Raw genomic sequence first — 23,423 nt, 5'->3', positions numbered from 1 at the left:
GCAGAAATATTCAGCAAATAATGTTCTTGCCTACTCACACATGAACTTGCGGCTAGCAACAAATAAAAAATATATATAACGTCATTCAGAGGATGAGGAAACCTCTTTAAATATTTAGCTTCGGAAATTGAATGTAATAACAGCGATACTCGAGCATTTTAATTAAAGCTAAAACGAAAAAAATTGATCTGTACATTACAGGAATTCCTTGTACGGAATATTAAATTATACGTGTTTTTTTAATTTCATTTAAACTTATTTTATTGAATTAAATCCTCTCCGTCGATAACGCATAAACCGCCATAGAATAAATGCAATCTTTAAAATTCACTGTTTACCATAGCGAAACTCTGGCGCTAGGTTAACTTAACAACGTTACATTTCATTCATTTTAACTCAGAATGCACAAAATTTATAGCATCTGAAGAATTATCTAATCATTGACGCAAGTTCTATTCAAATATTATAATAAATCTAAAAATTGCATAAAGCAAATTAAGCAAACAAAAAAAGAAACAGTTTTTCAAAGACGATTCCATAATTCTCATTCAGTTCTCACTTCGTGATATTAAAAATTACGAAGTAAATCTTAAACAGCATAATTTAATTCGCAATAAAAAAGACGTCATCTTTGTTGTTTCGAAGCTTAGTTTCTCTAGACTGGCAACAAATCAACTATTCTGCTAAGTTTCAAATGTAAACAAATATGGCCTGTATGGTAAACATAATTAGGCTTAGCCGCACTTAAACAACTATTAAATTGCTGATAATTCTACAAATATTGCACGCAGATTTACTGAAGGCTTAAAAACCTTAACCGGAAGATAAGAACAACATAACTTTTTGAAGCAAAAAAATGCACAATTTACAAACATATAAGAATAAAAAAAACTGAGCTTATTGAGCCGAGTAACAGAGTGGATACACACACACACACACACACATATATATATATATATATATATATATATATGTGATGTACCAGCTTTTGTCCGGAATAAGTAGATTTGTGAAGCATCATAAATGTAGTCGTAGCTTAAATTATCAGACGATAAGTTTACAAAACAAGATCCATTTATTATTATTCAGGAGAAATAGCAGTTACAAAATCAGATATCCGGAGTAAATAAAAAAGAATTACTAATAACTTTTTGTATGAAGTTTACTGCATCGTTGCATTAAAGAAAAGCTCCCGATATTCCGTTGCGAGTCCTTTTATAGCCTCTGGAAAGGCGGAGCTTCCAAGAAATGACGTCAGCCGATCCAGTTCGCTTTAAATATTTCTAGAACATTCTATAACTGTACGTGTAGAAAAGGCGGGAAAAACAACTTGACTACAAGGCTGTGGATTTAATTCCACGTACTTTCAGATAAGAGACCGTCATCACTAAAAAAATGAAAAGAACATACAGTTAGAATTTTAAGTGTATCCTTGACTATGGAATTTTATTATTACATAATAAGATATAAAAAAACATGATAGCTGTTTCAAAAAAAATAATAATTGGTGATCTCAAAATTAACATTCTAAAATTGGTAATAATTTAGGGGCACTAAATTCATCTCTTCTCACAAGTTCCAGATTTTTCTATCTTACGTAACGTTTTAATGCAAATGCCTCTTGTCCAATCAAATTAATTGTAAACCAAAACTCTGAACTGAAACTTCCCACTCCCAACCTTCTTCCTCTGAAAGTACTATAAGTTTAATGTATGCTGCTGCCGCTTACTTGCTTAAAACGATGTCGTACTTCAAACTTACTGTATTCAAATATAACTATTAAACATCTTGCCTGAAAAAGGATGATTTGATATGCATTAAAAAGTAAAGATTGTGATTTTTCAAGATACGTTATGCTAAATTGCGTCATCATGCTTTCCACTCTGCCACCTTCAAACCACTACGGTCTTCTCGGTCATCTACGCAGTATCGTAAGCTGTTAAAAGTTCCAGTGCCTTCATCTACGCATTTTAAAATCATTACACACACACACACATATATATATATATACATATATATATATATATATATATATATATATATATATATATATATATATACTTTTGTTGCGGCCGAATGCAACCAAAACAGGAGGTGCACATCTACATGTTATAGCAGTCTTATATGCAAAATTTCAACGTTCTGAGGCTACTCATTTTTGAGTTATGTGAGATACATACATACGTACGTACGTAGAAACGTAACGAAAATGATCTCTTCTGAATTCATTTTAAATTCTTTTTGCAACCCGTTTTGGAAAAAAGTCTCCTTTATTCTGTCTTTTCGTAGAGATGTCACGCAAAAATATCGTTAAATTTCATTCAATTGCAGTCAAATCACAAATTCTTCATTATATGAGCCAGCTTCAGAGAGCAACGCACTTTTAAATATCGAAAATCTTTCATCCAACTTTTTATATCACTTTTGTTTTAAATGAGGGCGAAATAATTAAAGGGTTCGCCCCCTCCCAAACGAATTATAAAACTGATTTAAATAAAATGGATTCAGAAGACATTTCTTTCGTGGCGTCTGTACGTATCTCCAACTCAAAACTGAGTACCCTCCGAACTTTATATTTTACCGCTATAACATGTAGTTGTGAACCTCCCTTTTTTTGTTGCAAAGGGCCGCATCAAAAGTATATGTATACATATATTTATGTATACATATATTTATACATATTATTTCAGAAAAGTCTGATTTTGTGTCAAAATACCTATGTTAGACTAGTGCTATATATAAACCTAATATATATCCTAAGTCGCGCTGTCGAGACATGAAAAACGCAATTTGAATTTAGTCAATCGGCCCAGTAGAACGGGAGATATAGAACTGTCCCTTTTTTTTTTTTTTTTTTTTTTTTCGCAGTGTACCTGAAACAAATCACCGTTTACGGCATCAACTTGGGCGTAGAATTCCTGTTACTGTGGATAAATAACCTAATGGCGATTTGCAACCTCTACCTGTACTAGAAATTCGTTTAATACTTAAACTCAGCATAACTTGCATTCTGGTGATGGTCTATGAAAAAAGCAGAAGGAACAGAAAAGAATTAATGTAAAAATAATGTGTATATTAAAATAAACTTTACAATGCAATGTGTTTAAGAGCTCTCTATAAAAATTAAATATACATTTCTAATTTTATATCTTATCGAAAATGATTTTACATGAACATAAAATTTGTGAACACATGACTATTAAGGTAACCAAATTTCAAGAATAGTGCTTAATGCATAAAACCATTTAATAAATACTTAAATACTAATACTAATGATCAAAACTAATTATAATACTAATGATTAATTTATAACAATAATAATTTATGTTAATACTAAGTAATAATATAATAATTAATAATTTATAATAATAATTAATAATAATCAACTTGTTACAACTATTTCAGTGGACTCTATTTTCAAAAACACGTTATTTAATTTGATTTAGAAAACACTCATGGCACTTTTTAACTCTATTCTCTCAGACCGTCAGAATCCAAAATCTAAAAAAAAAAAAAAGTCGTCTGCGATTTCCATTGGCAACTTAAATCATTTTCTTTTCTTGATCTCGCTGCCACAAAAGCGCTTATAATTAGTTTCGAAACACTTCTTATAGGGTAATTATAATTAGGTACATATTTCCAATCTTATATCTCATCGAAAATTATTTTACATGTGGCCGCATGAGCATAAAAGTTGTGAAGCTAACTATTAGAGAAACCAAATTTCAAGAAAGCTGCGTAATACATAAAACTGATAATAAGTACTTTAATACTAAATAATACTAATAATTAAAACTAATAATAATACTTTAATACTAGAAGATGAATAATAATAACTTTCAAATCTGAAAGAGGAATATACAAAACAAAATTTGAGGCTGAAAAGAATTTTTAAGATTAAAATTGTTTTTTATGATAAAATGAAACTGTGCGAGCATAAAATGCATCTAGATATGAATACATGCAAAATGTCTTATAAACCTTAATTTTCTCCAAAAATGGGAAACTGCTTTTACGTTAGATTTTAAAGAAGCAGATTATCACGAAAACAGAAATTAAGAAAAAATAATGCAAGGTATAAAATCACACATTTTATTTTCAAAATATTGTTTCCAATCAATAAAAGAATTACGCACATTAAGTTGTAGTTACGCAAAATTACTTCAATATTACCATGCTTTTTTTAAGCCATTAGCTTATAGCTGAACGTGCTGCCATCTAGTGGCAGAGCGCTACGGTACTTGTCCTAGCAAAATCAAAGCGAAAAACTTTTCTTTCCCAGTTTCTAGCAGCATAAAATTAAAGCAACTTCTTTTATTTGCTGTTCGTATTTTGTATTTCTTCATTAAAATATAATAAATAATTTTAGAGAATTTATGGAACTGGTGCACTTTGCCCCAGGCTTCAAAGAACTTCTTAACAGTTCCCAAGAAAAGTCTTTGTTTGCTCCAACTAACGAAGCAATTCGCCATCTTCCAAATGAAACTATAGGCGTCATCGAGACCAACATCACTGCCATTACAAATGTAAGCTATCTTCAAATATTTTTGAGTTCTTAAACGCCAAATGTAATTTTGTTGCAAAGTTTCAGTGACTGTTAGCCGCAAAATCATTTTGCATCAGTGGCGTAAGTAAGGGTATGCAAGGAATGCCGTCGCATAGGGGCCCGAAGGTTTAGGGGGCCCTTAAATGTCCTGCTGAACTACATTTACATGTTTAAACTTAAAAGTACTTTTTTGTATTTTTTTTCCCTTTCGCTTTTTATTTTTATTTTTAGAGTTTGTACTACTATGAATTCTTATTTTAATATAATGGAATTCGTCTTAAGTTTTTAAGGGCCCTCTTCCTATATGGTGCAGTGACGCAGTTCCATATAAGACGCAGAAAAGCGGCCCTTGGAAGCACATGAAACAGTTAAATTCAGTGTTTGCAAAAGTTAATATTCCATCATTCGACTACGAAATAGTAACTTCGTGACCTACCTCAGTTCAGGCATAGGAGTCAGCAGAAAATAGGAAAAGTTCCTTTGTATTTCTTAGTTTCTTACCTGAAAATTTTTAAAGGCGATCCCCTGAAGGAAATGTTTCTCCCTTTGCAATCCCAATTCAACAGGGGGTGGAAGTGGAAAATAATTGTAACTATTTATTATAATGTAATTATTTTGTATATTAATTTATTTCTATATCTTCGTTATTATGATCGAATAATTAATAGACACATTTTCTAAGTATAAATAAAGAAGTAACTAAACAGGATTCTGGTTCTTAATATCGAATGACCTTTGCAAGTTAAGAGGAAACGTGGTATATTATTTGCAGTTCGAAATTTTCATAATATGTCATTCCGAAGCTTTTAACTTTGTTCATATATTGAATCTGTTACTAGCACTTCCATTAAACCCAAATCCAAAAATCAGGACTAATATTAAGCTTGAAATTGAATTTATTAATGTGATTGATTTTTACAATTTAATATAACATGTATTGCGTTGGTTCACTATAAACGGCGTATCACTTTTCAAATTGCTGCCACAAAATAATTTCACCCTGTACTATTTTTTAAAAAATTAAATAAGGAAGAATCTGCATAAATGTATGCATGTTTCTCGCACTATGACGAAACAACGTTACTTAGAATGTTTGAATGTATGGTTCTCACAATGTAAAAAACAACGGTACAGTCGCACCAGAAGGCGGGGTATAGGGACGGGAAAATTTTGTTTTTAGAAGTATGAAACATTCCAAAATGGCGATAAAGTTAAAGGCGGATCGATTTTTTTCTCTTTTTTGTACTAATAATCTGGAGGGGGAAATCATTCGTAAGTATCAGTTGCCAGGACTTAGAAGAGAAGGGCTAGCTCATAGAGCTTTTCAACCTGAAGCAGAAAGTGAGAAGTGATGACGTAGCCACGATGACGCTGAGCGCGCCAATATAATTCACAGCTTGGAAATTAGCGTTTTTGAACCAGCGTTTAAAATGAGCTGTGTGTGAAAGATAGCTATAATTTGGAAAAGGCAATGTTACTGCTTTATGAATTTTAGACTGAACCATTAAAAATTTAATAATGCTTACTCAATTTTAAAATAATAGATAAAATGTGCTACTCTTTTAACATAAAGTTCCGTGGTTTTTTTTATTTTTATTTGCAGGTTTTTTTTTATTTAATGCACGTTTTTTTCTAATCATTTCTTTATTTGCATACTAACTGAGAGAATTTTTATGCTGCTTCTAAGATAACTATAATAGCAGCTATTTAAATTTACTCAAAAAACTACTTTACATTGACATAGGTTTAAACATATATGACATATATGGCAACATTTCTGCTAACCTACGTTTGATTTTTTGCCTAATTGTAAATTTTACATCGTTATAATTCTCTTCCGATTCAATATAATAGATATTTTTTAAATAATTTTGTAATTTATACTTATATCTATATTACAATTAAATAAATGTATATAAGATTGTTACCTTAATTTTGACAAAATAGCTTTATTCAGAGTACCTAAAACAGTTATTTAATTTTTCAAAAGTGTGAGTAAAGGAAGCAGGTCTTTTTATGCCAATTACTTTGATGTTTTATACTATTATATTTTATCTAGAATGCTAATCTAGCACAAAATCTAATCAATAATTAGTTACAAAGGATACAATAAGAATAACTTTAACAAGTACTTTACAAAATTAGTTTGTTAAATACTTGTTATTCTTGTTGGTACTATTTTGGTACTATTCATAATACCGAAGAGGCCCACCAGCGGCCGAGCGGTAAAGTCGCTGAACACTGGTAGTTCGGTCCGAGGTTCGAATCCCGCGAACGGGCTGGCTGCATGGGTGTTTTCGTGGTTTTCCCCATGTGTAACGTGTATACGAGCCAGTTTTCCTTAGAAAGTCCTCCACGAAGGCATTCCTCCCCTTAGGCAGATAGCCCTAGTGTGCTTTGCCATAATTAAATACACACATACACATAATACCGAAGATATTATCGAATAACTCATAGAAGTAAGATGCTTTCTCATTTCCTGTGGGGTAGAGTATACCTTTTGCGGTACTTTTTGAAAATAATGTTTTCTCTGGAGCGAATTTTTGTCTCTCGTTTCCCTTGACCATTAAATAATTTGGTTTTAGTTTGTGACACAATTTGATTTCTTCTCAATCTCTATTTAAAACCTCTTTAATAATATCAAAATTTCAAACAGTTACATCTTCTAAAACAAATCCTCTATCTAAAACGCGGTTTCTCAGTAATTTGAGGCAGAGCGCGAAATGAGACTCTGATTCAAACAAACTGCACATTTTGAAAAGAACCAACTTAGTCCAGTTTAGAGTCATAGCAGAGTTTTCAATCTATATGCATTTCGTCGAAACTGAGAACGCATATTTTTTCTACAGAATACAAATATTCGCCTCTTTCCTTCTTTAGAGTAAGAACATTACTTTGAATTCTTGGACTACACTAAAATTTAGAAAACACTAAAAAATAAAATAAACACCATTTCTTTAATTTGATAATACTAGGTAAAGATATTCCAATTTTTTTTCTTTCCAAAAATCATAGCTTTAAGATGACAGAGCTCTTATGACGATGCTACGTGAAATATTTTCACTAGTCCACCTGATTTTTTTCTTCTTTTTCAGTAATGCATTAATCTGCGTCTTTATAAAAATAGGCTTTAGACATTTTTCCAAATTCTCCGATTTGTGTTCCCCCCCCCCAAATTTCGCTATTTGAGATTTTAATTTCTGATACCAATTTCTGTCTAGATGTCGTCCACCTTCTTTGTCGCTGAACAAACATTCTAAAATTGTTCTTTTCTCTATTTTTCAATACTTTAATACAATTTAATACAATTTTCTAAGGATATTATTTTGTTCTTCAAATTATCAATGCATTCTTGTTTATCCTTAAACATTCAAGATGATCTACATTTTAATTTGTGAATTTTATTTCAAAATCATTAAAATTTGATTTATTATTGTCATCATCAATTTCGATTTATTATTGCCATCATAATTTACTTTCGGCACAGCATTCCATTTCAACAGTTTCTTTTTGTGGCTATCAAAACAATCGATTTTTCATATCATCTTCATAAACACTGCATAGAAAATGTTCGCTGCAGATTTTTCCGCTCTTCACATTAATAGAATCTTCTCTTTGACATTTGTGTATCCATTCTTTCGTCAAAAGCAAACTCTCATTTGGATCCTTTGGTCCCATGAAACAAAATATCTCATCCTTTCATACTTCTGTAAGTGCTACGGCACGTTACTGCAGCGCATAAAGCCATATTACGTAAACGATATTTTACAATATAGAATTTAAAATAAAAACTGACTAAAATTACATATATATAAATTATTTTAAATATATACATTATTAGAAAAGAGATATATATATTATTAAAATTAATTTGGGATATGTAACCTCTAGAAAATCGTCTCGCAGATCAATGAAACTACTGTTTTAAACGCGGGAAATCAGGACAGGTGGCATCACAGTGACGTCAGATTATTGCCTGTTACGTCCCCCCACTAGGCTCGCGTCGGCCTGAGTGATACCAAGCACCGCATGAGGAACAGTGTCTGTGTAGGACTAGTGGGTTTGAGTGGTTAAGTACTTCACTGAGGGTCAAGAGCGCATGGGAAACATCCATTACTCAGGCAAACACTGATCATGTGTATGCTGTTATTTATCAGAATAGGCCACACTTCGGTCCATGCTTTCAGTTAGTATTAATCTTGTAGACGTAACGTTTTCGGAAAACATTCATATTAAAGAAAAGTATACTCTGTGGATTCCACACACGTTGACAGTCGAGAACAAAGTGATGCCCATGCAAACTGCCAGTTCTTTCCTACGGTGGTTTGAAGGAAAGGTAATTTGAAAGTCTGTAGTGACCACACTGAAACATGGACCCCGATTCCATGTTTCAATGTGGTCACTACAGTGACTTTCAGTGGTTCAGTGTCATTTGTGAAACTGGACAAAAACATGCCTTACATTGAAGTAGACCTTGTAGAAAACACCAACCATTTTTTGATGGAAAAAGAGGCAAAGATCCCTTTCTTGAAGGAGGAAGAGTATTCCCTGTTAAAATAAAGTCGACCATTTTTGCATCTTGACGAAAATGGACTGTCTCGAAATCGGTAGACATTTTTATGAAACGGATGTTAATTTGAGTTTGATTCTTGCTTAATTTATTGTTGTTTTGACTAATGCCGCTTATCTGATATCAGAGGAAGCTTACGAAATTCGTCCTGGCAAGGAGGTAAGATTGAGCCTGTCGTTGACAAGAGCCTTGGCCACCATGTAGGTGACAGTAGGACTTTATGCCCCGCCCCCGAATTTAGAAGGACAGCATCTTGGCAAGACGGGTCCACGGGTCTCCCACGCCTTTTCCCCTACCAATTACTCCTTGAGAGGACTTTCGGGTCGCGACATATTTAGAGTGACCCCTGCCGCACACAAACTATACATTTAGAAACATTGATGTCTTCTTCGGAATCGAACTCGGCCCCTACACTACGAAAGCTAGAGTCGCTAAATACCATTCAAGGGGGGAGGGCGCAAGTTTTTATTTAATATCAGCGGCGTTTGTTCGACTATAAATCTCTGGGAATATTATTTTATTTTTTAGCAAATACAAAATAATTACTAAAGAAAAATATTATACAATGGAAAATCCCCCAAAAAGCTGAAACCTTTCCGATTTTATATTATGCCCAAATGTTTTGTGTGTTACTTTTATTTATTAAATATCGTGTTCTTTGCACTTAAATCATAAAATTCAATTCGACAGAAATATCACAAATTAATTTAAGAAGAGCATATCTTTAGAATTTTTGGTGCACAGTCTCGCGCGTTGGAGATAAAAATGTTTTACCCTTTTTTTTTTTACTCGTACAGTGTTTGCAGTACTCGCTTTGACTTCGTTGAGTTTCTTAATAAAAAATTCGCTTAAGTTTTAGAAACGCCCTTTTTTAAGGTTTCGTGTGTTGCTTTTATTTATTAAATATCATGTACTTTGCACTTAAATCATAAAACTCTAAATAATTTTAAAATGAGCCTATCTTTAGAATTTCCGTTACACAGTCTCGCGCGTTGGAGATAAAAATGTTTTTCCTTTTTTTCCCCCCTTCGTACAGTATTGTCATTGCTCGCTTTCAAATCGCTGAGTTTGTTAGTCAAAAATTTGTTAGGTTCACAAAATATGATATAGATAATAAAAACATCAATAATTCTGGCTTCCAGATACCCATATTCGGATTACTTTATTGAAAATTTGATGTCTCTATGTACCGTTGTTTTTTCGCAGAGGGAGAAACATACCTACATTCATGCAAACTCTTCATTATTTAATTTCCTTAAATATAAAGCAGAGCTCTAATATTTGGTGGCAACAATTTGAAAATTGAACCGATATTTATAGTGAACCGATACAAAATGCCAAAACGAAATTGACAACCCTTCTGCGCTAACGCCGTTTGGACCAAAAAGATAAAATTCGCTCCCATAAAAATAATTTCATATTTGACGTATAGACATAAGACAGTCTGACTATGTGAAATTTCGAATATGGGATAATAATTTTGATTTACGGTGCCGGTTAATCCAAGAAATAGAGGTTCTCTTTTATTCTACAGCATTTAGAATAGTTCAGTATGTGATTCATTTACTTCCTCCGCCCCCAATGGTCTCTGAAATGGTACTTCTACGAAAGTGAGGTATTATTCTGAAAAGGCGCTTAAAGGTTATAGAACGAGACTTGACCCTAAGTGTTTCTTTCTCCTTTATAACTCCCCAGACGGGAATACAGTCGATAATCTCTTTTTCCTTCTTACCTCGCAAGGATTGTCTTAGAATAGCGGCTATTTCAGAACAACAGGAGTGCGTCTGGTCATTTATCATAAAACTTGAGCACTGATGCTTACGATATGACTTTGCAGAATTTTATTCTCATTACTAAAATGAAAGACAACTATATTCATCTTGGTTTTGATAATTAGTTGTCATTTTTTATGCTTTGTACAAAGTAAAAGAAATATTGTAATCACGAAAAATTCTGGGTACCATCTCTCAACGAAAATACCCATCTTGACCGCTATCGTGTGCAATTTTACAATGTTTTTACTTGACATCTGTGCGTAAGGATTCTTTTCCCTTAACGAATTATAAAACTGGTTTAAAATTTATTCAAAAGAGATTGTTTCGTGGCGTCTGTACGTATGTATGCATCTCGCATAACTCAAATACAAGTAATCTCAGAACGTTAAAATTTTCTGCATAGGACTGCTATAGCATATATTTGTGCACCTCCCTTTTTGGTGACAATCAGCAGCATATATATATATATATATATATATGTTACCGTGAAAGACCGGAATTGGAGAATGTCGACTTTCACCGGAGAATTCACCAAATACGTCGATGAAACACCAAATACATTCACCAAATACGTCGGTGAAAACGTCACTACATTCTTGTATATTCGGACCCTCACCGGTGTATGTCGACAATCACAGATATGCTCTGGTGAAAGTCGAAAAGGGAGGTCATAAAGTGCCATAATAGTTTAAGTTGTTGCAATAAATAAGATTTGAATCTCATAATTTAGTAAGTTTCTTTATAACTGTTATTTTGTTTTCTCATTTAGAACGTACTGTATAATTAAGTAAGTTTTTAACTTCTATTATTTTCCTTTCTCATTTTGAATGTATTGTGTGTTTTAGGTTCTCATGTTCTTAAGTTCTTATTTCAAGTTCCAAGTGAATTTATTCGCGACTGAATAACGGAGAAGAAAATACAATATTGTTATATGTTCAACATTCACCATGGTGAATGTCGACATTGACCGGTGTAAGTCAGAAATAAGAGTATTTGGAAAATATTTCGGACATACACCAAGAGAGTATGTGAATGTTGACATTCATCGGTGAAAGTCGACATTCCCCAGATTTCGGTGTTTCACCGTAACATATGTATAAAACCCAGGCCTTTCCCTTAGCTTTATTTGATAGGTAGGATGCAAACCTCCTCTTAAATTCTAATTTAATTAGGAGTTTTGCAGAATTAAAAGTCATATGGTTTTAATTTGTTCAATATAAGTCTTTATATAAACTTCAAATATTTATCATAAGACTGAGTATAAAATGTCAGAATGAATTTTTATAAGGTGTTACAGATTTTGCTTTGTTATATTTGTATGCTGCTATAGAGGGTTTCGTTGCATAATAAATGGAACTCGACGGTTAATACGAGTCTTTTTTTTCTTATTATCACATGGTTAACAATGCGAAACTATTCGACTCTGTTAAATTTTGCAACCATATATGTTATATTGTAATTTTATAACCATAATTCTGTTATGTTGTAACTTTGTGACTTTTATAACCATACCTAGAGGTAGACAGAATATGTTAATGACCTCACTTCTGTATGGTTTGTTTGATTACGGTAAAGCTCTCGAGGGCTGTCTGCCTAAGGAGAGGGATGGCTTCGTGGAGGACTTTCTAAAACTGGCTTAGTATACGCGTTACACATAGGGAAGATAACCACGCAACCAGCTCGTTCACCGGGATTCGAGCCTCGGACGCGTAATGGCAAACCGCACATTCATTTGATCAATGTTAACGAATTTCGTTTAATGCGCATGCTCAGTGATGTACCGTTGGCGTGGCAGGAAATACTGGCGACTATGCGTAAGCAACCATTACACAAGCCTTCTCATCATGTAGGTCTTATCGACTATTTACAATTACAAAACTACCGAAATTTATTTGTGCGTAATGCTGCAATAATTTATTTGTGCGTTCCTTCTGTTTCATTTCATTTTGGTTTATTTTGTTCATAAATGTTATATTTAATATCAGTTATTTATAATAATTTCTTGACTTTAATTCGGTAATTTAAACTGGAGTTACTCTTTAATTTATTAAAGTATATACGAATGGAACATATAGTTATTTACCATACGCAGTTGTTTTTATTTCTCACAAGTATATTCAATAAAGATTCAGCTAATATATCCTGTAATGTTTCTTGTTTTGTAATCATTCTTAAAACGTAATTTGAGTCGTTTACAATCGATAGGTACCCTCTAAGTAATAAAGTAACTTACAACCTAACAAGTTTTAAACCCCCAAATTTTTTACGCCCAGATAATAGAATATCAACCACACACCGTATTTATCTTCTTTTAAAATTGGACCAAAGTCGTAATTACGCCAAATTCTCTTCTCGGCATGCGCAGTATGCGAAATTCGTTTAACATTGATCAACTGAATGTGCAGTTTGCCATTACGCGCCGCGGACCGAATTACCAGTGTCCAACGGCTTTACCGCTCGGCCGCTGGAGAACCCTCTCTTCTTGAAGAAAAATTTCGCGAAATGTTTTATGGATTCCATCCTTTTGCAATTTTCTTACAATTTAATCTAAATCAGTTTCACTATGCATATAATAATCTTTTACTTTGAAATATTGGGTTGTCTGAAGAGCCTTGACGCTTTTTTTCCTGTTCTTCAGAGGTTCTTTATATATAAAAAAAACAGCGGGCTTTTAACAGTATATTGCCCGGTTTGTTCGATAACTTTTTGCTTTCTTTTAATGATCTTCGCAGTTTGGCATTCACGAAAGAACTGTGCTTGAGGGTCGATAAGCTGAACAAGGTACTGATATATGGCCTCATCTGAATTGAATGTTATACCACGAAAGAAATTTTGAAGGCAGCGAAACAAGTGAGAGTCTGACAGCACAAGTTCATCCGAGTATGATTCTGCGTGGCAACACATTTCATTTTAAAACTCCAATCATTTTTGTCACGTGATAAACTTTTATGTGGTCTCCTGTTATCGGGATGGAATGCAGTTCCTATAAAGATTAATGAATGATCTCTGGAAGTGTCTGGAAGATGGATTCGTTGAAAGTGTTCAGTTGACAGCATTGATTGTTCAGTTGACTTGATGTCTTCTTCGGAATCGAACTCGGCCCCTACACTACGAAAGCTAGAGTCGCTAAATACCATTCAAGGGGAGAGGGCGCAAGTTTTTATTTAATATCAGCGGCGTTTGTTCGACTATAAATCTCTGGGAATATTATTTTATTTTTTAGCAAATACAAAATAATTACTAAAGAAAAATATTATACAATGGAAAATCCCCCAAAAAGCTGAAACCTTTCCGATTTTATATTATGCCCAAATGTTTTGTGTGTTACTTTTATTTATTAAATATCGTGTTCTTTGCACTTAAATCATAAAATTCAATTCGACAGAAATATCACAAATTAATTTAAGAAGAGCATATCTTTAGAATTTTTGATACACAGTCGCGCGCGTTGGAGATAAAAATGGTTTACCTTTTTTTTTTTTTTTACTCGTACAGTGTTGCCATTACTCGCTTTGACTTCGTTGAGTTTGTTAATAAAAAATTCCCTTACGTTTTAGAAACGCCCTTTTTTAAGGTTTCGTGCGTTGCTTTTATTTATTAAATATTAAGTACTTTGCACTTAAATTATAAAACTCAGATCAACAGCAATATAGCAAAATAATTTTAAATTGAGTCTATCTTTAGAATTTCCCTTACACAGTCTCGCGCGTTGAAAATTTGATATCTCTATGTACCGTTGTTTTTTCGCAGAGCGAGAAACATACCTACATTCATGCAAACTCTTCATTATTTACTTCCCTTAAATATAAAGCAGTGCTCTAATATTTGGTGGCAACAATTTAAAAAGTGAACCGACACAACGAAATTGACAACCCTTCTGGGCTAACGCCGTTTGGGCTATCAGGTTCAATGTTTCTTCTTGCCTTCTTCGGAAACATACAATGACCTGACTAGAACAGAGAGCTTACTAAAGCTATGTTCACTAATTGTAGTAAGTAGACAGGATACAGACGAAGGGTATACAAAACCCTTTATTTTTCTTTATATACAATGACTTCCGTACTTCGGAATACAATGACCCTCCACTCGGGGTCTAACGTAAAAGATATTAAAATAAAACTAAACTCAAATTTAACTTTAGAATAATACACGTGTAGGATTGGCCTTATAATAACAGGAAGCGTATGTAGCACAGAGACTGTGAACACTACAATACGTTTAATTTATCAAGAGGATTAAAACCTCTGGCCTGGAAGGCAAATAGCAACTGCGTAACTTCTAAGGTAAGCGGCCTGCTTCGAACTCACTGCTTCCTCTCTTCTGCTTGGCAAAAAGGCCACACTTAAATACTTGGCGTTCGCCAGACAACTTTGCATAAAATCCTTCACGCTTATAATTCTGGCCGGAAGTAGAAAATAAGAAGTGATAGTAAAGATTTAAAATAAAATAAACGTTAGTAAAACTTAAGATCCTTACATACTTCCCGCCAGAGTTAATTTGTTTGAAACTGAGGTCTAAAACGACCTTGTTGAAAACTTTTAGCTCTAAAAACTAACGCGAGGCCAACCTTTTACAAAAAATGCTTCGCTAGAAACTAGAAAATTTAAAAGAAAGAAATTTGTTACAATAGCAGCTCCCGGGATATACAACAATCTTTTTTTTTTTTCATCTGTACTGCATCTAAACAGGAGCTTTATTCAATTCTGATTCCTTCCAGAGATCTGGAAGGAAAACTAGTTTAATGAAATGTTACAGAATGATATTGCAATTAACATATAGAATATACTTCTCTTAACATTCTTATTTCATTCATGACTATTTTAATTATCTCTCCCCGTGCTCTCTGACATGTGTTGTAAAAGAACACCAAACACGAATGTGTTTCTGTCTACGTGTGCCACACTTCCTCCTACAATCAAAACACTAACGTGTTAAAATTCAACATACGAGACCTCTTAACACACCCTACTTTCAACTCTAAACCCTGAGGTACTATTCTAAAAGTGGCTAACTCTAAAGTGTAGCGTCAGAGAGCCTAACTACATCATTCAACCTTTACCACATATTTGCCATGATTTAATCTTTACAGTCACACGAATAACAAATTTTTAACATTACTTTCACTTTTACCATATCACGGTATTTCTTAACATTTAAAATAACAGTTCACATGTATATAGGAACATATCAACATGCCGTTCATTTTACACATTTGAAAACATACATTAGTAGTACATTGTTAACTTCTATTCTTTTCAAAGCAAGTGCCAATTCTTTCTACATTGAAATAATACTACATTTCAAAAAGTCTTTCAGACTAAAACTTCTTTCTTGCTAGAATGTTTTAAATAAAATTTATACAATACCTTTTTACAATATTTAAGTCTTTACACAACGCTATTATACATCAACTTTAGTTTTACGCACGAGTAATTGAAAAACATAATAAGAAAATCGGTCACAACTCATTTCTCGCTCTTTTGGCGATAAAGGTAGACCTCGCATGAGGTAAAACTTCTTGAAATCTGCCACTTGCAGTAAGAATGAAAGATTAACTTAAGTTTGCAAAGTAACATAAAATTTTACTTATCTTTGTAATATTCAGACATCCTTTTCTGGGCCCAGTCTTTAAAGGTATAGCAGATAGTAGCTTGGTTGATCCTCCTTCTTGTACGGGCTCGCCCTTCAGTGCTTTCCTCTGGAAGCTTCCGTTTTTCACCACTACGGCCACCCTTGAACATCTTCCTTTTGTCCTCTGCTTGTGGTCTTGGCCGTTTGAAGGCAGCTGGTCTTGGTGGAACCGGGAAACTTCTGTCGTGATCCTGCTTGGACCTTGTTGTTGGCCGTTCAAATTTTTCTTGTACTTTTTCCTCCGCCGCTGATGGCCCTTCCGCAGTTCGGCGACTTTTGCTGCGGAGAGTTCTGTCGGATGAGTCAATCTTCCGTTTCAAAGCCGGGTTATAGTTGCCGTCATTTCTCCTGGTCCTCTTCACATACGTCGTCCTTCTCCCTTCTTCATTCTGGGGGTGTTCGTGAACTCTGTTTTCTGGACGGTGGAACGGCTTCTTTTTCTTTTTACCTTCAATTTTTCCGCGGGGCAATTTTCTTTTCACTTGCTTCTGTCTCTCATTGGCTTGTCCTTGTACTTGTCGTTTTCCCACCTCTGGAACTTGTACCTGCGGTGTCTGCCGTACCGGATCCTGCAAAAGATCTGAAAAGATTTTCATTTTATTACGATCGAAGTAGGGTTTAATTTGATCAATATTTGCGGAACAGGTTTCACCATTTCTTGCCTTTAACACTACAACAGCGTGAGTTATTTTTTCTATAACATATGGTCCTCCAAAGCGTGGAAAAAATTTGGCAGTTTTATCTTCTGGTGCTGAAGAAAGTGAATGCTTAATTTTTAAAACTTCATCCCCTACTTTATAAGTTACTCCCCGTCGTTTCAGATCACAGTATAACTTCTGTTTTCTTTGTGCTACTTCCGTATTCTTTTTTGCTTCTTTTATTAGTTTTTCTATATCACCCATTTTAAATTCTGGGGCTCTTTGTTGCACATAAAATAGTTTATCTAACGGTGTTATAACCTTTCTGCCTAGAAATAACTCAGCAGGAGTTTTGCCCGTTGTATCATGTTTTGCGGTCCTAAGGGCGAAAGCAAATTCATTGACATAGTTATCCCAGCTTTTATGAAAATTTTTAACATAACTACGGATAATTTTCACTATATTTCTGTTGACCCGTTCCGCTATATTTGATTGCGGCCGATACGGGACCATTTTTAAATGACGTATGCCCAGTTTTTGACACATGTCTTCAAATATATTACTTACAAATTGAGGACCATTATCCGATATAACTTTTAGGGGCGCCCCGTATTTTAAAATATATTTATTTAAAATAGAATCAGTAACTAATTTCGCGGAGGCTCGTTTTAAGGGAACAATTTCGGTCCATTTACTAAAATGATCAACCATAACAAGGAGATAGCGATTTTTATTTAACTGACTTTTTGGGAAAGGGCCCAATAAATCGATGCCGATTATTTCATTTGGAAATTCGGATTTAATACTATTTAGAAACCCGGCCGGGCGGAAATTAATATAATTAACGGCTTGACATGTTGGGCAGGACTGGACATACGCCCTTGTTAACTTTTGCAGTTCAGGAAAGTAGACTGCCTCGCGTACGCGTTGGATAGTTTTTCGAATACCAGCATGAGAATCTAAAGGGCTGTCATGGAGCTCTTGCAGGATATTTAATCTAAGACTAGCTGGGATAACAGGTCGAAATTCGTTGTTGGAATTCGTAGTTTTTGTGTAGAATAATAGACCATCTATTAGTTCGTAATGGGCCGCCCTATTTCTTATCGCCACAATATCTTGGTGGCTAAAATTTTCAGGATCCTTCAAATACTCATAAATACTTCCAAACTCAGGATCCTTACCCAGTTCGGTTATTACAGTTTCTCGGGAATTTATTGTACACGCTGTAAGCATTTCAACTTTTACGGTATTACCCTGTTCGTCTAATTTAATTCGTGATAGGGCATCTGCTACGATATTTTCCTTTCCGGGGGTATGCTTGATTACCAGATTATATTCTTGCAGCTTGAGTGCCCATCTTATTAACCTTGGGGATAAATTTTTCCCTGAGTACAATCTAGTTACCGCCGCATGATCAGAATATACTGTTATCGGCGCCTTTCCAAAATAGACTCGGAACTTTTGCACTGCTAACAGAACTGCAAGTGCCTCTCTCTCGGTCGCGGAATAGTTTCTTTGTGTTTGATTTAAAGTTCGGCTAAAAAATGCCACGGGCTGCTGATTTTGCGAAAGTACCGCTCCTACCGCATAATCCGAAGCATCCGCTGAAATTTCTAAATTTTCATCCTTTTCAGGAAATTTCAACACAGGGGCTTGCGTTAATGCTTGTTTTAATTTTTCGAAAGCACTATTGGCTTCGGCCGTCCACGAGAATCTTGCCTTTTTCCTTTTTAATTTTAACAATGGCTCAGCGATAGCCGCAAAATCTTTTATAAAGGACCTATAATATGAACAAAGTCCTAGAAAAGAAGAGAGCTTCTTTGCCGTGTTTGGAGTCGGATACTTTTGTACAGCGATTATTTTTGATTCATCTGTCTCGATCCCTTTTTTCGATATTTTGTAACCTAAATATTTTAATTCAGGGGCTGCAAATTTGCACTTTTCGACATTAACTTTTAGACCGGCCTCATTTAATAAAGAAAACACCTGTCTTAAATCCTGTACATGTTGGTCTAGATTATCACTAGTAATAATGATATCGTCTAAATAGATAAATGTGGACTTTCCAAGAACAGGTCTTAACACAATGTCCATGCATCGCTGAAATGTTGCCGGGGCGCCTGAAAGGCCAAACGGCATACGCAAAAATGCATAAGTGCCAGACTTGGTTATAAAAGCAGTCTTAGGCACGTCCTCAGGCCTGACCCCTATTTGAAAATAACCAATCGTTAAGTCTAAAGTCGTCATAAATTTGGTTGATTTTATGTTCCTTAAAATTTCTTCTATGATCGGTAACGGATATACCGGATATTTCGTTATGGAATTTAATTTACGGTAATCAATAGCGAATCTCCACCTTTTTGGATGCTCCAAAGGATAATCATTATTTTTCTTACATAAAACCACCGGGCTAGCATAACTACTTGAGATGGGCGTTATGATCTTTTTACGTAGCATATCGGTAATATGCCATTCTATAATTTTTTCCTTATTCTTATCATACCGGTATGGTTTTTGACGAACCGGCAATGCATCTCCGGTGTCAATACTATGGTTAGTAACCTGAGTAAATCCTGGAATATCACTAAATAAGGAAGCAAATTCACTTACCACTTGTCGGATTCTATCTTGCTCGTCATTAGGCAGGTGGTCAAGATTTAACCTTGGCGGTTCAACCTTTTCTACACGCACTGGTTTCATCGTCAGCTTAAGGGACGCTTCATTAAAATCCAGTGTAGCTTGTGCGTCTGAAAGAAAGTCTATTCCTAGGATTAAATTTGCTTGCAAATTCTTTACTATAAAAAACATCACCTTTACTTGTTCGTCCTTGATACGGATGTACAAAGGTACTTTACCTACGCACTTACATTGTTCTCCTTGCGCCGCTAATACTGTTGTATTATCCGCATTATATATGCGGTATTTGCGAAAATACTTTCTAAAAAAGACTTCTGCCACACAGGAACACTGCGCGCCGGTATCCAGGAGTGCGGTGGCCGGGATATTATTTACCAAGACTTCAATCTTCGGAAGAGTTAAATTTTTCACCATTACTGTATTTAACTTGTAGGAAGAGGGGTTTTTGTGGCCTTCGGATTTCCGCACCCTCTCGTCAGCAGAAATCCGTTTTAGTTTAAATTATTTTTCCTTTCCGTGCTTTCCTTCTTTTTCCCCTGGCCTTGAGACTTTTTTCCTGGGTTGCTATTGAACTGTCGACGTTCCCCGGCTGTTTTTGAATGCTCGGGTTTCCTTGCCCACTGATTCGCTTTTTCTCCGTAGCCGTATGCTTGAGTTTGCTGTAGTCTTGGCGTACCAAATTGGTTTCGCTGTTGATATTGGTGTCTTCTTTCGACGTCCGCCGTTCTTCTACTTTCAAACTGGATTGCTAGCTCAAATAACTTTTCCAGTGTAGTCGGATTTTGTAATTCAATAAAGTCTTGCACTTGGGGTAGTAACCTCGGCAAAATCACTTGAATTATTTCAGGATCCGGACGGTTTCCATACAAGAGCTTGAAAACGTGAATTTTTCTTAAAGCTCGAGAGGTTTTCCATTCTTTGTTGATATATACTGAAAAGTTCTGTTTCTAATTTCGCACGATCCCTTACAACAGGGAAGGCTTTTAGTAGGGCAGTCTTGAAATTTTCGTAAGTATAGGTGGGACTTCCTGCTTGACCCAAGAGACTTCTGCCGATACATTTGAACCAGTTAAGCGCTTGGCCCCTCAAAGCGCTGGTAGCTAAGGTAACTTTTTGAAACTCGTGCACGGGGTAGAGCATGAAGTGGTCATCCAATTTTTCCAAAAAACTGGTTACCGGTGAGTTTCCGTTAAATGTTGCTTCTGGTTTCATCGAAGCGCGCATGGTCTGGACGATGTACCCAAATCCTTCCAGGGCGGCAGCTGGCATTTCTGGATTCTGAGCCGTTTCTGCAGGCAGCACAGGTTCTTCTTGAAACTCGGCCATGGTTATTCTTCGTCGGGCGCCACTATCAGGTTCAATGTTTCTTCTAACCTTCTTCGGAAACATACAATGACCTGACTAGAACAGAGAGCTTACTAAAGCTATGTTCACTAATTGTAGTAAGTAGACAGGATACAGACGAAGGGTATACAAAACCCTTTATTTTTCTTTATATACAATGACTTCCGTACTTCGGAATACAATGACCCTCCACTCGGGGTCTAACGTAAAAGATATTAAAATAAAACTAAACTCCAATTTAACTTTAGAATAATACACGTGTAAGATTGGCCTTATAATAACAGGAAGCGTATGTAGCACAGAGACTGTGAACACTACAATACGTTTAATTTATCAAGAGGATTAAAACCTCTGGCCTGGAAGGCAAATAGCAACTGCGTAACTTCTAAGGTAAGCGGCCTGCTTCGAACTCACTGCTTCCTCTCTTCTGCTTGGCAAAAAGGCCACACTTAAATACTTGGCGTTCGCCAGACAACTTTGCATAAAATCCTTCACGCTTATAATTCTGGCCGGAAGTAGAAAATAAGAAGTGATAGTAAAGATTTAAAATAAAATAAACGTTAGTAAAACTTAAGATCCTTACAGGGCTAAAAAGATAAAATTCACTCTGTAGCTTAAAAATAATTTCATATTTGACGTATAGACATAAGACAGTCTGGCTATGTGAAATTTCGAATATGGGATTGGTTACGGTGCCGGTTAATCCAAGAAATCCTCGGCCGCTGGAGAACCCTCTCTTCTTGAAGAAAAATTTCGCGAAAAGTTTTATGGATTCCATCCTTTTGCAATTTTCTTACAATTTAATCTAAATCAGTTTCACTATGCATATAATAATCTTTTACTTTGAAATATTGGGTTGTCTGAAGAGCCTTGACGCTTTAAACAGCGGGCTTTCAACAGTATATTGCCCGGTTTGTTCGATAACTTTTTGCTTTCTTTTAATGATCTTCGCAGTTTGGCATTCACGAAAGAACTGAGCTTGAGGGTCGATAAGCTGAACAAGGTACTGATATATGGCCTCATCTGAATTGAATGTTATACCACGAAAGAAATTTTGAAGGCAGCGAAACAAGTGAAAGTCTGACAGCACAAGTTCATCCGAGTATGATTCTGCGTGGCAACACATTTCATTTTAAAACTCCAATCATTTTTGTCACGTGATAAACTTTTATGTGGTCTCCTGTTATCGGGATGGAATGCAGTTCCTATAAAGATTAATGAATGATCTCTGGAAGTGTCTGGAAGATGGATTCGTTGAAAGTGTTCAATTGACAGCATTGATTGTTCAGTTGACTTGATGTCTTCTTCGGAATCGAACTCGGCCCCTACACTACGAAAGCTAGAGTCGCTAAATACCATTCAAGGGGGGAGGGCGCAAGTTTTTATTTAATATCAGCGGCGTTTGTTCGACTATAACTCTCTGTGAATATTATTTTATTTTTTAGCAAATACAAAATAATTACTAAAGCAAAATATTATACAATGTAAAACCCCCAAAAAACTGAAACCTATCGGATTTTATATTTTGCCCAAATGTTTTGTGTATTACTTTTAGTTAAATATCATGTTCTTTGCACTTAATTCATAAAATTCAATTCGACAGAAATATCACAAATTAATTTAAGAAGAGCATATCTTTAGAATTTTTGATACACAGTCGCGCGCGTTGGAGATAAAAATGTTTTACCTTTTTTTTTACTCGTACAGTGTTGCCATTACTCGTTTTGACTTCGTTGAGTTTGTTAATAAAAAATTCGCTTACGTTTTAGAAACGCCCTTTTTTAAGGTTTCGTGTGTTGCTTTTATTTATTAAATATTATGTACTTTGCACATAAATCATAAAACTCAGATCAACAGCAATATCGCAAAATAATTTTAAATTGAGTCTATCTTTAGAATTTCCCTTACACAGTCTCCCTCGTTGGAGATAAAAATGTTTTTCCTTTTTTTCTCTAGTACAGTATTGCCATTGCTCGCTTTCAAATCGTTGAGTTTCAAATTTGTTTTTGTTAGTTTCACAAAATATGATATAGATAATAAAAACATCAATAATTCGGGGCTTCTAGATGACCATATTCGCAGGAGGATTACTTTATTGAAAATTTGATGTCTCTATGTATCGTTGTTTTTTCGCAGAGCGAGAAACATACCTACATTCATGCAAACTCTTCATTATTTAATTTCCTTAAATAAAAAGCAGTGCTCTAATATTTGGTGGCAACAATTTAAAAAGTGAACCGACACAAAATGCCAAAACGAAATTGACAACCCTTCTGGGCTAA

The sequence above is a fragment of the Stegodyphus dumicola genome, chromosome X1 (genome assembly GCF_044657685.1).
Source record: "Stegodyphus dumicola isolate Sdum_Otavi_A_Nest chromosome X1, ASM4465768v1".
Lineage (NCBI taxonomy): Eukaryota > Metazoa > Arthropoda > Arachnida > Araneae > Eresidae > Stegodyphus > Stegodyphus dumicola.
The sequence above is the reverse complement of the archived record's forward strand: the minus strand, read 5'-3'. Positions refer to the sequence as shown.